Genomic DNA, 15,007 nt, shown 5'->3' on the forward strand with positions numbered 1-15,007 from the left:
AGGTTATTATGATGCAGCCACCTTCCTGAAACCCTTGTTTCCATTCGACAACTTCAAAAAAGTAAAATATTGGCACCAGATGTACTGTCCGGATTGAGTTCAATGATTTCATCAATGCACTACAAGAGAGAGATGACACGATCATCAAATACAAAAAGAACCTTGCAGGTGACAGAGTGAAAGAAGCGATAAAGAAAATACTGCAAGCTGACGACATCTCTTGCAGACAGAATAAAGAGGCTTTAGAGGTTAAGTTTAATGCAATGGCGAACGTAGCCTACGGAAGATACATCTTCAAGCAAGCTATAAAAGCCAGCTGAGGAAATGATGGATAAATTTGCTGAAAAACTGTAGACTCTCATCAAGCATTGCAAGTTCAATGAATTCAACAATGAAGAAGCCATATATTTCCAAGTACTCAATGGGTGCATGTCTTACTTGTTCAGACAACGTGTGTTGTGAGACACTCAGTCTGGAGAGAGTAATCATGGCTGAGAGAGCAGAAGAATGTGCTTATCGGCAGGCAGCAGATATGGAAGCCGGAGTAGCCCAGAATAAATCAACATTAAACATGAAAGTAAGCACATGAAGGTAAGCAGAGACACAAGGTCGAAGGGCATAACGTGATGTCTCTGAAGAAAAATAAATTGTGTTTCTGTTCTTTTGTACACTAAGCCACCCCAGTTTAGACCCAGCCACATGCAAACCAACAAGCCAGGTCCATCATTGGACCGGTTTAGGGGTATCATTCTTCATCAGCCAGGCTAGCTTGAATCTAGTGACACAGTGAAAGCGGGACCTACATGTCGACATACCTGGCACACTTATGGCGAGAAAGCAAAAGAGACACAGGAATGACCGGTCTTTCCAGTTTGGACAAGACTGTTCCCATGAGGAGCTCAGATTTAACTTGTACAAAACCAGTGAAATTCAGCAGTTATAGTTACCTGAGCTAACTATAACTTACACCCCTGCAATGCACTGCTTATGCCCTCACATATTACATCACTCATGACATGGTCAATGAAATCAGTGATGACATCAGTGATGACATCTTAAATTACATCATTGATATCATCCACAGAACTACTCACAAACCCATTTATACCCAATACAACATGTCATACACCCACTTTCACACAACTACTAGCATACCCATTTACAGACCTATACAAACTCACACGCCTACTCAGTGATCCATAGAGCCACTCACATATCAACTCACCCATACAGCCACTAAAGCAACCACTAACTCACATATACAGCCACTTATGTATCTACTCACTCTACAAATACAGACACTTTCACCTACAGTCACACACATACACTTACACACACCCTCATACACCCATACAGCCTCTCAGACAAGGAATCAGTCACCCATATAGTTACACACAAACCTACTAACTCACCCATATAGTCACTCACACAGCCACTCACTCACCCATACAGTTACTCAGACACCCACTCACTTACTCATACATATATTAACACATACTCACTCACCTACACAGTCAGAGACAATCACACACTCTCCCATTCAACCTCTCCCACTTACCCATACAGCCACTTACACAGTCATTCATGCACCCATGCAGCCACTCGTGTACCCTCTCACTCACCCATACAGCCACTTAGGTACCTGTTCAGTCACCCATTATCCACTCATTCACAACTTAGAGCTACTGACACACCCACTTACTAACCCATCCAAAAACTTACACTCACTCATGTATACAGTCTCTCACATACCCAGTCACTATTCTAGGCACCACTGATACAGCCATTCACTCGCCAGTACAAGCACTCCCACAGTCACCAACCTTAGAATATATGTTTAACACTCAGTAATGTTTAGAAAACACAATCACTGGATGATGCCATCAGTGATGTCATCTGCGATGTCATGAGTGATGTCATTGACTGTGTCATGAGTGATGTAATATGTGAGGTAAACAGTACATTGTGGGGGTGTAAGTTATAGTTAGCTCAGTTAACTAGAACTGCTGAATTTCACTGGTTTTGTATGATTGAAATCTGAGCCTAACTAGAATGTCCCTGTAACCTTTGTTTTTTTTAGTGAATTTCAAAGGTTTTGTTTTTAACTACTAGGTGCGTTTGCAGAGTGGTGGAGAAAGGGGGCGGGCCTCCACCCAGCTCTCAGCAAACCACTGTGTGCGTCTTAACAGGAGGAGTTCTTGTCTCCCAATGACCCTCAGTATCAAATCAGGCTTCATCCCATAACCAGTAGTGCACCAGGACGTGTGCTTGCAGAGTAGTGGGGAAAGGCGGTGGGGCATCCGATGAGCTCTCTGCGATCCCGCTGTGTGGGACTTACTGGAGATAACAGGAGGGATTCTTGGCCCCAAGGACCCTCAGCAGCCATGGGGTCTTAATCCCCCAACCAGTAGTGTGCCAGGAGGCACCTTTGCATAGTGGTGGAGAAAGGGGAAGGGGCCTCTGACCAGCTCCCAGCAATCCCGCTGTGTGGGAATTACTGGACATAACAGGAAGGATTCTTGGCCCTAAGGACCCTCACTGTGTTGAACTTACTGGAGGTAACAGGAGGGGTTCTTAGCCCCCCAAGGACCGTCAGCATCCAAGGAAACTTCATCCCCCAACCAGTAGTACCCCAGGAGGCGTTTTTGCAGAGTGGTGGACAAAGGGGTTATGGCCTCCGACAAGCTTTCATTAATACGAATAAGGTAACCCAAATAGTCAATAGGACCTGGGTAGCGATTGGTATAGAAAACAAATGGTCCTAGACAATTATTCACAATCATCAATAAATGAAAACATTACATAATCATCATATGGGGTTATGACTTGCAAGAAAAAGAAAAGAGAAATAGGCCTAATGCATACACAAACATAAAGTAATACCCATAAACGAATTTCAAGCCAATATTAAATGGCAGTTTTTTTTTAGTTATTTCATTGTTTACTATAATTACAAGCAATGTGTCATTGGTTACTGGCAAGTGGTGTTTGGAAAGAGGTGAAAAAGGGCGGTACTCGTGCAGTGACGTAAGAGAAAAAAGGTAGAGAGAATGAATTCAAGGTAGGTAATTCCAACTTTTTTATAGTGCCAAAGTAAGTAACCCTTGGCCAATGGAGGAGCCTCCCTCTGACATCATTTGAAACATAGTCATTACTTCATTACAAACACAGTAATATCATCAACTGTGAGGCTTTGTTCGAAAGGCAGGGGACGGGGGGAGAGAACACAAGAGGGTGTAGGCCCCAGAGTAAGGGGCATTTTCATAGACATTTCGACCCTGACGCAGCAAGGGTACTTGTACTCCTCAGCTACGGGTCTTCCTCAGGACTTAGCTTTAACTTTTGTTTATATTACATTGTATATCTATTATCTCAAAAAACCAAAGGTTATAGGGACGTTAAAGTTAGGCTCAAATTTGACTTATAAAAAACCAGTAAAATTCGGCAGTTCTCGTCACCCGAGAGAACTATAAAGTAAGCCCCAGCAATGCATTACTTATGACCTCACATATTACATCACTCATGGCATGGTCAATGACATCACTGATTAAATATAAAATGACATCACTGATGACATAATCCATAAAACCACTGTCAGACACACACAACCGCTCATACACCCACTCACATACCCATTCGTAGACCCACACAACCACCACTCATCCACCTACTCACTTACTTATACAGCCACTTACAGAATCACTCACTCGCCCATACAGCCATACAGCCACACACTAACACATACAGCTACTCAGATACCAATTTATTCACCCATACAGCCACTCACACAGACTCTCAACCCAGCTACTCACTCACCCATACAACCACCCACACAACCACTTACTTGCCCTGTCACACATCCATACAACCTGGCACACACCCGCTCATTCACCCATACAATAACTCTCACACTAACTCTCCAATACAGCCACTCACACAGCAACTCACTTAACCAAACACCCACTCAAACAGCCACTCACTCACCCATACAGCTACTTCCACACTGAGTTACTCATTCAAACAGCCAGTCACACAGCCACTCGCTCACCCATAAAATCACTCACACACCCAGTTACAGACTGGGTTTGGGATGTCTTCAGAGATGTCATCAGTTATGTCACTGACCATGTAATGAGTGATGGAATATGTGAGGTCATAAGCAATGCATTTCGGGGGTGTAAGTTATAGTTAGCTCAGGTAACTACAACTGCTGAATTTCACTGGTTTTGTACAAGTGAAATTTGAGCCTACCTAGAAAGTCTCTGTACCCTTTGTCTTTTTCAATGAATTTCTAAGGTATTTTCATTCTCTTTCCTAAATATAACATCCCTGTAACCCTTTTTTTTCAGTGAATCTCTAAGGTTTTGTTTAATGTTATTTGCTAACTATAACGTCTTGGTAACCTTTGACTTTTTAAATTATTTCTAAGGCTTTTTAATTTTATTTCCTAATTATAACCTGACACCTTTGAAAATGAGTGTGTAAGTGATTGCATGAGTGTCTCATTGGGTCTAGGAGTACCTGCATAAGTGTCTCACTGGGTCTTGGAGTGGGTGCGTGAGGTTCTGAGTGGGTATCTGAGTGGTTGCCTGAGTGTCTGAGTTAGTGTTTGAGTGAGTCTGTGAGTGGGTGTGTGAGTCTCTGAGTGGGTCTCTGAAAGGCTTTGTGAGTGGCAGTATGGGTCTGTGAGTGGATACATGAGTGTGAGTGGGCCTGTGAGTTGGTGTATCGTCTGAGTGGGTCTGTGAGTGGGTGCATAAGTGTCTGAATGGGTGTGTGAGTGGATGTGTGAGTGTCTGTGTGGGTGTGTCAGTAGCTGTGTGAGTGACCCAGCCACAAAGGAACCGCATCTGTCCTTTTATCCAAGTGTCCACAGTTTGTGCACTGAATATCTACCCAAGTGGAGTTCTTTCTACCTCCTTGAATGAATGTCAAATACGTATTCTACACTACAGCTGCATAATGGAGTACGAGGTAATGTCACAGATAACCTTGTGTGCGTTTTGGCAATATGATTGTTCCTGGTGCCTCTTTATTCAGATATATGTGATAACGTGAATCCTCATTTAGAGGAGCCCACAAGACTACAAAGATGTAAATCTCCACAAAACAAGGGTCCTTCCTCTTAAGTATATGAAGTAAGTGCTTCTTTGTTTGGTGGAGATGTCCTCATATTCCTTGCCATCAAGAACTCCTCACCAAAATCGGTGGGCAACGAGCTGGGGAGGTCGCTTGTTGAGCTTGTTGAGCTGTCTATCATCCTGACAAACGGCTGGAAGACCTTTGGATACTACTAAGGTGGGCGGGGTCAAACAGGGAAGCATCCACGTGATTTACACATTTGCATACTCCTAGCAATTTAAAGTGAGAACCATGAACTCTGCTCTCACCACAGCAGGACAACTTAGAACCCACTAGTGACAGTCACATACAGATTTTGCTCCAGTATATCAACGATGCAGTCACCTCCACAAAGGATTTCAGATCGCTTTTTAATATGGAACTGCAGAGAAAACACACTTGCTTTGCCTTCGCCAAGCCTAGGAATTAGGATCATATGTATTTCACTGAAGTAGATCTGCAACGGAGGCACCTGCAATAGTTATATTTGTGAATGCTTCCTGTTGAGGTTTAATTTCTGTGAAATGAGCATAATGGCAGGATTGGCCTTGGGGACCCCATCCCCTGACCTTCATTATTTAGGGGAAGAGGCATGGTGGCCCCCCTCCCCGGGCCAATTTCAGTCATGCAGGCTCCATCCCCCAGGCCGGGCCATGTTTCCCTGGGTTCCCTTGACTCTACCCAATGCACATCTTGGTGACCGCAGGGGCTACCTCTTGAAACGAAGTGTTTGCTTTTGCTTGGCAGGAGCTGTCAAAGCGCCCACCAAGCAAAAGAAAACAGCTGTGTCCTGGGCTGAGCACCCCGGGACATAACAGGAGCAGGCCTTGGGGAGTGGCGGTCCCCAGGGCCAATAATGGCTCCAGAAGGTTGGCTTTGAGGCCCCTCTGCTTCTCTGTGCATGGGCCTCCCTAGGAAGGTTGTGGTTCCCGGAGCTGTAAATGGCCAGGGGGGCCTCTTTAAAGTTTTTTTTAGCCCTGAAGAGGTGGTGGCTCCTGGAGCTGGAGGGGGTTTTCACAGCCCCCCTACAACTTTTTATATTTGTAGCCCCGGTGAGGTGGTGGTCCCTGGGATCCGTGGGGATGCACGGTGCCTCATATCATTTTTAATTTGTAGCGCCAGTGAGTTGGTGTTCCACAGGGAGCACACGCAGCCCCCTGCTTTTAATTAAAATTAGGTCCCGGTATGTGGTGGACCTAGAGGGGCTTTTTAAGTCATTGGAGTGCCCCGCCCTCCATTTTTCATTGCAGACCGCATGCCCCAAGACCTGGCTACTATTGAAATAAGCGCAGATCACACCTTTTTTAAACATTTACAGTGATATTCGCAACTATTTTACGAAAATTGTAGTGAATTTAAAAAAAATGCTTTTTTGCCCTGCGGGCGCCTCTCTGGGATCTCAAGACCAAGGTTTGGGGGTCAGAGTATTCCTACCCTGCCCCCTTTTCTTATTTTTTCAGGGTTTTTTTAAGACTTGGCTAAAGTGGAGTCCCAAGATGGCTGTCAACACTTCCTGGTTGAATTGCTGGCAGCCAATCAGAGCTCTGCAGACCTCTACACGAGCTATTTGCAAAGGCTGCACAGTCGTAGATATACAAATTTGGATGTCCTTTAATATCTCGCAAACTACTGAACAGATTTACACCAAATAACAACAAGCACACCTCGCAGACCAAAAGCTAGCTTTCTGCAAAATTAGTAGATGCGAATTAACATGGAAAATGCACTTTTTCTTAACCCCCCTACCTTTTTCCCAGCCCCCGACGAATCTCCCTGAATCTTTCCATGCACGACAAGAATCCCTTTTTTGGAAAAAGTTTGTGAAGATTCGTCAAACAGCGCCAAAGACATAGGCAAGTCAAAAACGATTTTCCTATCACAACCAAGTCCTAACTACAACTAACTGGTGACTGCCAGTAGGTAATATATCTCATGGTGCTCAGTTTAGTTATAGTTAGGTCTGCTTTTCCATTGACAGAGCACCTTTTGGTTTTCTTCGGCGTCGTTAGGCTAATCTTCACAAAACAACATTAAAAAAAAAAAAGTTCACCTACCTCAGGTCATTTCAGGAAATTGTTGGGGTGATAAGTGAGGGATCAGAAAAATGGTGTCCCAAAATGCAAAATCCTGGTGCATTTTCTATAGACTTATTTAGGCAGTGCTACCGCAAAAAACTGCTAAACTGAATTAGACCAAATCTGGCAAAAAGCTAAATCTTGATCCCAAAAATGTGCTTATTGTGATTTGATGTATATCCATTCAGTAGTTTTGGAGCTATTAAGCTTCAAACATATTTGCATATCTGTACAGTAAGGTTTGAGGCGCTTGAACCTTATTTTAAAGAATAGAGCTGTCTGATTGACCCAGGGGGCTTTTTTAACCTTGAATCATTTTGCTCCTTGGGGAGTAAAGCTCTGATTGGCTGCCAGCAACATGAAGAAATATATTGCTGGCAGCCATTACAGGACTTGGCCTTAATCAGCTGTCCTGCAATGTAATTATAAAAAATATATTGGCGGGTAGGGTAAGGATACCCTGCCCTACGCAAACAAAAATGAAAATAAATTGGAAATTTTCATCACAATCCTTCGGGACTCCTGTGGCATTGTGACAAAAATAAATAACGGCCCATCATTTTATTTCACTATTTTTGGTGAGGGGTGTATGAGTGGGGCCCCCTCTCAAAGTTGATTTAAGCTTTGGGCCAACATATCAAAAAAGGGGAGAGGCTGTGCGGCCACACTTCCAGAGGCTATTGTTTTCCCAAGGACTCCATCCTTCGGTGCCAAACTCTTTAATATTATGGGAGCGGGGTGCATTGCCCTCCTCTCAGAGCCTGTTGCGACCCCAAGACCCCATTCCCTAGGGCCAAACACTTAATTTATAGGAGAGGTTGGCGTGCGTTCCCACCCCAAGCCCAAATGGGCCCCAGGGGCTACATTCTCCAGGCAATAAGTAGAGGGGTGGGGAGCATGCTGCTAGATTCCCTGGGTACCCCATGCTTGTCTAGCACTTGAACTGTGTTCTTTCCCCTGCCCGTAGGAACGTGGGCAGGAAAAGAAGTGTGCACCCACCTAGTGGGAGCTTTGAAAATGCTCCAGCCGGGTGGGAGAACACTTCTGCCATGCTCTTTTAGGCAGGGAAACTATAATTTCTCCTGCCCGTCGAGAGCCAGGAAAAGTAGCTGCTCCCAGTGGGCAAAAGCAATGTTAGCTCCAGTGCAGGAGCTGGCTGGGTCCCCCCAACATAATGTTTGGCTTTAAGGGGATGGGGTCCCCAGAGCCCATATGAGCTTGGGGGAGGGGGCAACGTGCCTCATACCCCTTTAAATAAAATATGGCCCTGTGGAATGTGGTTCCTGGCACCCAACTGGGCTGGGGAGGGGGGCACCTCTTCCCTAATAGAGAGGAATGTGGCCCCTTCCCCTTTACTTAAACTATGGCCTTGCAGATGGGGTGCCGAGGCTTGTTTGCACTCAGTAATAATAAGGTATTTGGCTCCAGAAGATCAGGAACCCGGGTCCTCTTAAGGCCCGGGGAGGGTGGGCAAGCGCCTACTTCCCTATAATTAAAATATGGCACAGTAGAATGGGTTTCCGAAGGCCATTTGGGTTCAGGACCTGAGCAGTGTGGGATTGCTTGACTGCGAGGGGATAGCTGCAGGCCCTCAGGCCTAAACATCCACTGCACACAGACTTTGGCCGTGCATGGCATGGGTTTGCCTTTATGTATGGTAATAAAATATTACTTTACTTTTAAAAGCCTTAGAAATTCAATGAAAAAGCACACAAAGGTTGGCAACCGGGTGAGAGCTTTATGACAACTTGAATCCAAATATATAGTCGTATTAAGAACCCTGAACCCATTAGGATTAAATAGTGAAGAACTACTATGGGTCCATATAGGGTATAGTAGTCCCTTGTTAATTATAGCTGTGACCCCTTTAAAGAGATGCTTGGAAATTGGAGTATTAGTCGAATCAAGATTGTAGTAGGTTTTAATGGATGAAATGCATTAATCACAATAATTGAATGTTTGAAGTAATATGTGAAATCTCATTACTGCAGTAGGAACAAATATTGGGTAATGAATATGTTGAAAAAGCATTCTTTTCTGCATTACATTTGATAATATCTCATGAGGTACTGTAGGACATAGTATATGCACAGCGGTCAGTAAGACTGCATTAATCCTCTTAGCCCATTCAGGGCGTCATCTATATTGGTCAAAGATAATAGTTGATCATGATTTTTTAAAGTGTGAGAATATGTATTAAGTGTGAGATTGATTCAACCAATTTTAGGATGAGTATTTTGGAAATCAATGTGTTTTTGATAGCTTATTTTATGATGCCGACTACCTAAAGAAAGTTCTGTTGCTTTAATGATGATGCACTTGATGATTGCAATAATGATTAGGAAATGAATGTGTAATGGATTTAGGGATCCACTCCTTGAGTATAGGGCGTATCCTCCAAAATTGGGGAACACCCTTGTTGTTTTTGGTCCCCTCACACACCAACAGGCCCCTTGGTGTCATGCTTCATCATCGGGGTCATCGTACCCTTCTACGGGGTACGGCGTGCTGCGACCTACGGATTCGCGGGAGCACTTGAGAAGACTATGTGTGGTGTGGATGGGGTATTTAAATGTGAGTGTATGGTGGGGTTTAGATCTAAGTGAGTGAAGTTTAAAAAGCACCTGGCTCGTGAGGTGACAAAAAAATCTTTAATGGGCCCCCGGGCTGGTGCTATTAAAATAAAGTGTGGGAGGTTAATAACGCAAACAATGTGCATTACCTCCTCTCTGTGTGCGTCAACATGTTTCGGTGTAAAAACACCTTCTTCAGGACGGGGTACACAAATCCCCACCTTACTCACGTTTCTCTACCTTGTATCAGAAATTCTAATAAAAGTGAGAACTATAGTGCAGGTAAAACAGTGTACCTAACAAAACGCCGCTTAATGGTCGACCTGTTAAGAGAAGAAGACAAACATTTTTTTGTGGTGGTCTACTTTTCAACAACTATAGGTAAAGTGACCAGTGGTTACAGGTGACAGAAGTTGCGGTAAAGGTATCATACTATAGGTGTCAATCGTGCCTATAGTGGGATTAAAAAAAGGTGACAAACTAGACTCACTGACATATAACATAAAACACACATTTTTTGTAGATTTGGCGTATAGCGTTATTCATTTTGTAAAGTTAGTCCCCCAACTAGTAGTGTGTCAGGAGGTGCATTTGCAGAGTCGTGTAGAAAGGGAGTGTGGCCTCTGAAGACCTTTTTGTAATGCCAATGTTTGGGACTTACTGGAGGTAACAGGAGGGGTAGTTGGTCCCCAAGGACGTCCTTGGGGGCCAACTAGTCCTCCTATTACCTCCACTAAGTCCCACACTGCAGAACTGCTGATTTCTGATAGCAGACCACGCCCCCTTTCTCCACCACTCTGCAAAAGCACCTCCTGGTGCACTTTTAATTACAAGTCCCCTACGCTGCTGAGCGTCCTTAGGGGCCAACTAGCCCACCTGTTAGCTCCACTCCAGTAAGCACCACACAGCTGGACTGATGAGGTGGTTAGAGGCCACGCCCCCTTTCTCCACCACTCTGCAAACATGCCTTTTGGCGCACTGCTGCTTGGGGGATAAAGTCCACTTTAGTCCTGAGGCCCTCAGGATGCAAGAGGACCTCATCTCCCCCCCAGCAGTGAGCAAAGATTGTCGGTGTGTGAGCAATTTTAGGTCGAAAAAGACTAATTGTGGGCTTATCAAGAACTTACAGTACGCTTTTAGTCCCCCTACTGCTTACCATTAGTCGGCTATATTGGTACTCTCATTAGTTTGCGTCTTATTTGATGGCCTTAAGTGTACATCTTTTGTTTCTTACTCTCCCACATTTTGTTATTTTGCATTTTTGTGCTTAAAATTCTCTACTTTTATGTACTAATTCATATTGGTGTTCACCATTTTTCATTGATAAATCAAGAGCAAAGCAAATGGCACCAACAACATTCGCTGACGTGCACATACACCAGCATATATGTGCGCCTCAGCGAAATGACTCAGCCTCCAGTGGTTGTATCACTACATCTTATTTTACAATTCTTTACAATTTGTTTACCAATGCTGCACAGCATCGGGGAAAAGCATTTTACTTTTCCCTATGAATTCTATAAAGGGAATCCAAAAGGCACAGGCAAAGCTAATATATTCTAGAGCTTTACCAGTGTTTCTTCTTCTAGGTATTGATTGATACAAACAGAAAAAGAGGGGCTAAGGCTTAGGCCTTTCCAGTACAGACATACTGCATTTCCACCTATGATTCATCAAGCATTCTGCTTTGAAAAAACCTGTGATAGAATGCTAATGGCTCTTGTTAATGCAAACAGAGCTCAGCCTTGTGCATTGGTCAACACCGGCAAGTAAGCCTCAGGTTGTCGTGCCTGTTCAGAAATGACGGTCTTTCTTGGACTTCATTTGTTCTTCCGCATTTCAATTGGTCTTAGCTGTAAATCACATGGATAATGAGGTACTTAGACTCCTATAGTATTAAAGCCAACACACATGGTGATGTCTCCTGTTTGAGCTTGTTATGCGCTGGTGGGCCTTGGACTAAGTCTTCGTCTCGGAAGATTAAGACATCCCACATATCACACCGGTGAGTAACTGTGGGAAAATATAACAATTTGAGTGGTTGAAGCCAGACTCTTCTCCAGCACGCAGTCCAAAATTGCTATTGGGACCATATAGCTAGAGAAATTGGAATCAGAATCAAGCAAGCATGCCTGTTACACTTTGTGTGGTCTTCAGGGCCATCCTTTCTACCAAGGCACCACCATACTGTTTTCCCATGAAGGCAAAACGTTAGGTAAATAGATGGTCTTCACTGAATCCTTAACTCGAGAAGCAGACAACGCATACTGATTTTAGAAATATTCCTACATGAAAACTGACCACTGTGAGTAGTTTAAAATAATGCTTGTAAGTATTCTTAAGTTTGGACCAACCCTTATTTATTTTCTTAATGATCACAAAGTAAAGGAACGAGCAGTCATCCCAAGTAGCCAAATATTTAAGTAATGTTTTATTCAAGTATAGTGTGCTGCCTATTTACTGTGACATACTTAATTTAAACAGTGATTTGAAAAGCAAAATGCAAATCTGAATTTGCTGCAAAAGTCTGTTGCATCCTTATGCACCAAAACAACAATTAGGGTCACTAGGAAATACCATATTGTGATGCTAGCAAGACACCGACCTTAAAGTTCTAAAAATTACCCCGCAAAGATGTTCTTGTTCCAGGAAGAGTGGCAAATCATCAGAAAAGTTAAATATGAGGCTGTCATCTGAAAATACCAACGCTTCCAAAGGAAGGAATGCCTTTGGAATAAACCATTGACAAAGAACAGTATCACCACCTTCATGCTCATATTGATCACGAGAACAGAGAATATGATAATCCAGTGGAAGCTGAATATCAAATGTAGCTGTAAAGGCAGGGGTAACTTCAGGCCGGGATTTATGGGGAGCCTTAAGATTTGTTTCCGCAATATCCTCCCAAAAACGAACTCAACTATATTTATCTTACAAATGGAGTACCTCTAAGCATTTATTAACAAGATTTTTTTCATATTATTGCCTGATTTGTTCAAAAACAACATCCAGTAGAACAATAATCCAACTGGTGCAGCAGGATGTGAGCACAGATTTACGTACAATGCAGATTTGCCAAACACTTGTAAAAACATTTATAGTGCAAATATGTTTTCTCATTGTGTTTCTTATACAAAAGGCTGTGGTCTAATTAGTTGTGAATTATATTTCCTTGTAAGAAATATACATTTAAAAGTCAACCAATATCTAACGCTCAACTGATCCTCGGGAATAGTTGATAAAACAATAAATTCACTACTTGCCACCAACAAAAAGAAAATGCAACAACTAGGATTACCACCAGGTCCGTTAACTTGACCAAAAGATTGGATTCCCTTCTTCTCAGCTCCAATAACAGAGGACACTTGGTGAGAAATTAACAAAAGACATAAAAAAGCACAGCAACTCGGTAACATGAAGCCTCACATGTCGGGCACTTTCGAACCAGTGCCTCCAGGATGACTTGCAATGGCTCTCTGAGTACTGTGGATGAGGCATAAGAAAAGATCTTACAAACCACAAGAAGCAGAACATTTGCTATGTATGTTAAAGTGAAGGAGTTTTTGAGTTTTAGGTAGGGACCTAAGAAGCTGCATTTAATTTAATTTAATTGCGGGTTTATATAGCGCTAGGAATCGACTCCCGGAGGAATATCTCCGCGCTTCAACCGCTGGGGAACCCGTCCTGGATCACCCTGAGAGATGGTCCCTAATGGGTATCTCTAAGGTGCGACCAAGCATCCCCGGTGGTCTGGGGGGGGCCGTTGTGAAGATGAGGCAAGCTAATGCCCAGAGTTGCCGAGTGTGGTCCCTGACTGGAGTAGGCACCGAGGTGAGAATTATCGAGCCCGCTGACCCTGGTCCACGACCCTGCCGCGTCGGGAATTGAACCCTGGTCCCGGGCCGTCCTCTGCTTACGGGTCTGCCGCCTCTAACCTGTGAGCCACACCACTCCACATACTCTTGTAGCATAAAACAGATATAGCAATTCCTATCTAAATTCACAGTATGTAAATCCTTGTGTATGAACTGAACTTTGTAAGAAAAGTTGAAAATAACAGCATTGTGGGCATTTAGCTATGTGATTGTCTCACCAAACCAAGACCACTTATTAAAGCACCCCATCCCCAAATTAGTGTCAAGATGCAAAGGAATGATTGGACTTATAATGTGATGATGGCGGGTAGAATAGGGAGGAAGCATCAATCAAAAGAAGCTAGAAAGGCGCTGGTGGGTGAGGTTGTTATCCAACAATAAACTTCAATTAAGAAAACTGTGTCATTGGTTGACTTATGTTCCATTTTAGACTAATCTCTCCCTGAATCTCAGGGTTCTGATATATGTTTAAAAAGGCTGGGTTTTTGACAGTGTGAACAAATTAAAAATGTTCTGGAAGGTATCTCATTTCTCATGGGCATAAACCTACATCTAAATGAGCCCTGCATTAGGATGGCCAGTCTGGAGTAGCTGAAGTCCTGGACATATGCCATGACTAGCAGTATCATTATATTTTTAGGCCACTGTAACGCCGCACTGGCGCTTTGATTTATTAGCCACAGTAGGACAGAGTCATTCAGACTTCTGATGCTGCCCTTAAATTCAACCAACCTTTCTCAATTTAGGAGTAATAGAAAGGACCAATCTACACTTTCATGTTTTTGGAGAGAATTGAAAAGAGTCAAACTAAATCTGCATCAATGCCAACAGAAAAGTACTTTCCAAAGTAATCATAACAACAAGGTACAAAGATGCCAATGAGTGACGTCTAACTCACAGGAAAGTATTGTTAAAGGTAAGATTAACTGAACAAAAAAAATGACAAATCAAATCAGTCCCTGTTTTCTCATAGAAGATCTTTAGTGTCTTTAATTTCTGCTTTTTCCAAACATATCTGCGCCTGGAATTATCTCTGTTAATAATTAGGGATAGTTAAAGTCTACAAAGTGGTAGATTTCACATATTTGTGATTTTTGTTAATAACTGTGCCAGCTACAGAGACCAAGAAGCTGATTAAGTTTAAAGTGAAAAACAAGTATTTGCGAGCAAAGATGCTCTGCAGGGAGAATGGTTTCAAGGCTACACAAGACTGCACGCAGGTCTCAGCAGCCTTTTACCTTATGCTAGCTCCTTTGCATTCGATTTCCTTTCTATGCTATTGTGGTTCCTTGCTGAAATTCAATAGACAGTAGGGAAACATTTCAAGCAGTCTTACTCACCTTCCATGTTGGGTGGGACATTC

At 43.2% G+C, this 15,007-nt stretch overlaps 1 protein-coding gene across 9 annotated transcripts in view; it reads right to left on the reverse strand.

Annotated features, from left to right (window-relative positions):
- ANK3 (ankyrin 3) overlaps positions 1–15,007 on the reverse strand; it is a 2,005,091-nt gene that overhangs the window by 697,738 nt on the left and 1,292,346 nt on the right. The gene's annotated exons all lie outside the window — the stretch shown is intronic.

Source organism: Lissotriton vulgaris, chromosome 5, assembly GCF_964263255.1.
Source record: "Lissotriton vulgaris chromosome 5, aLisVul1.2, whole genome shotgun sequence".
Taxonomy (NCBI): domain Eukaryota; kingdom Metazoa; phylum Chordata; class Amphibia; order Caudata; family Salamandridae; genus Lissotriton; species Lissotriton vulgaris.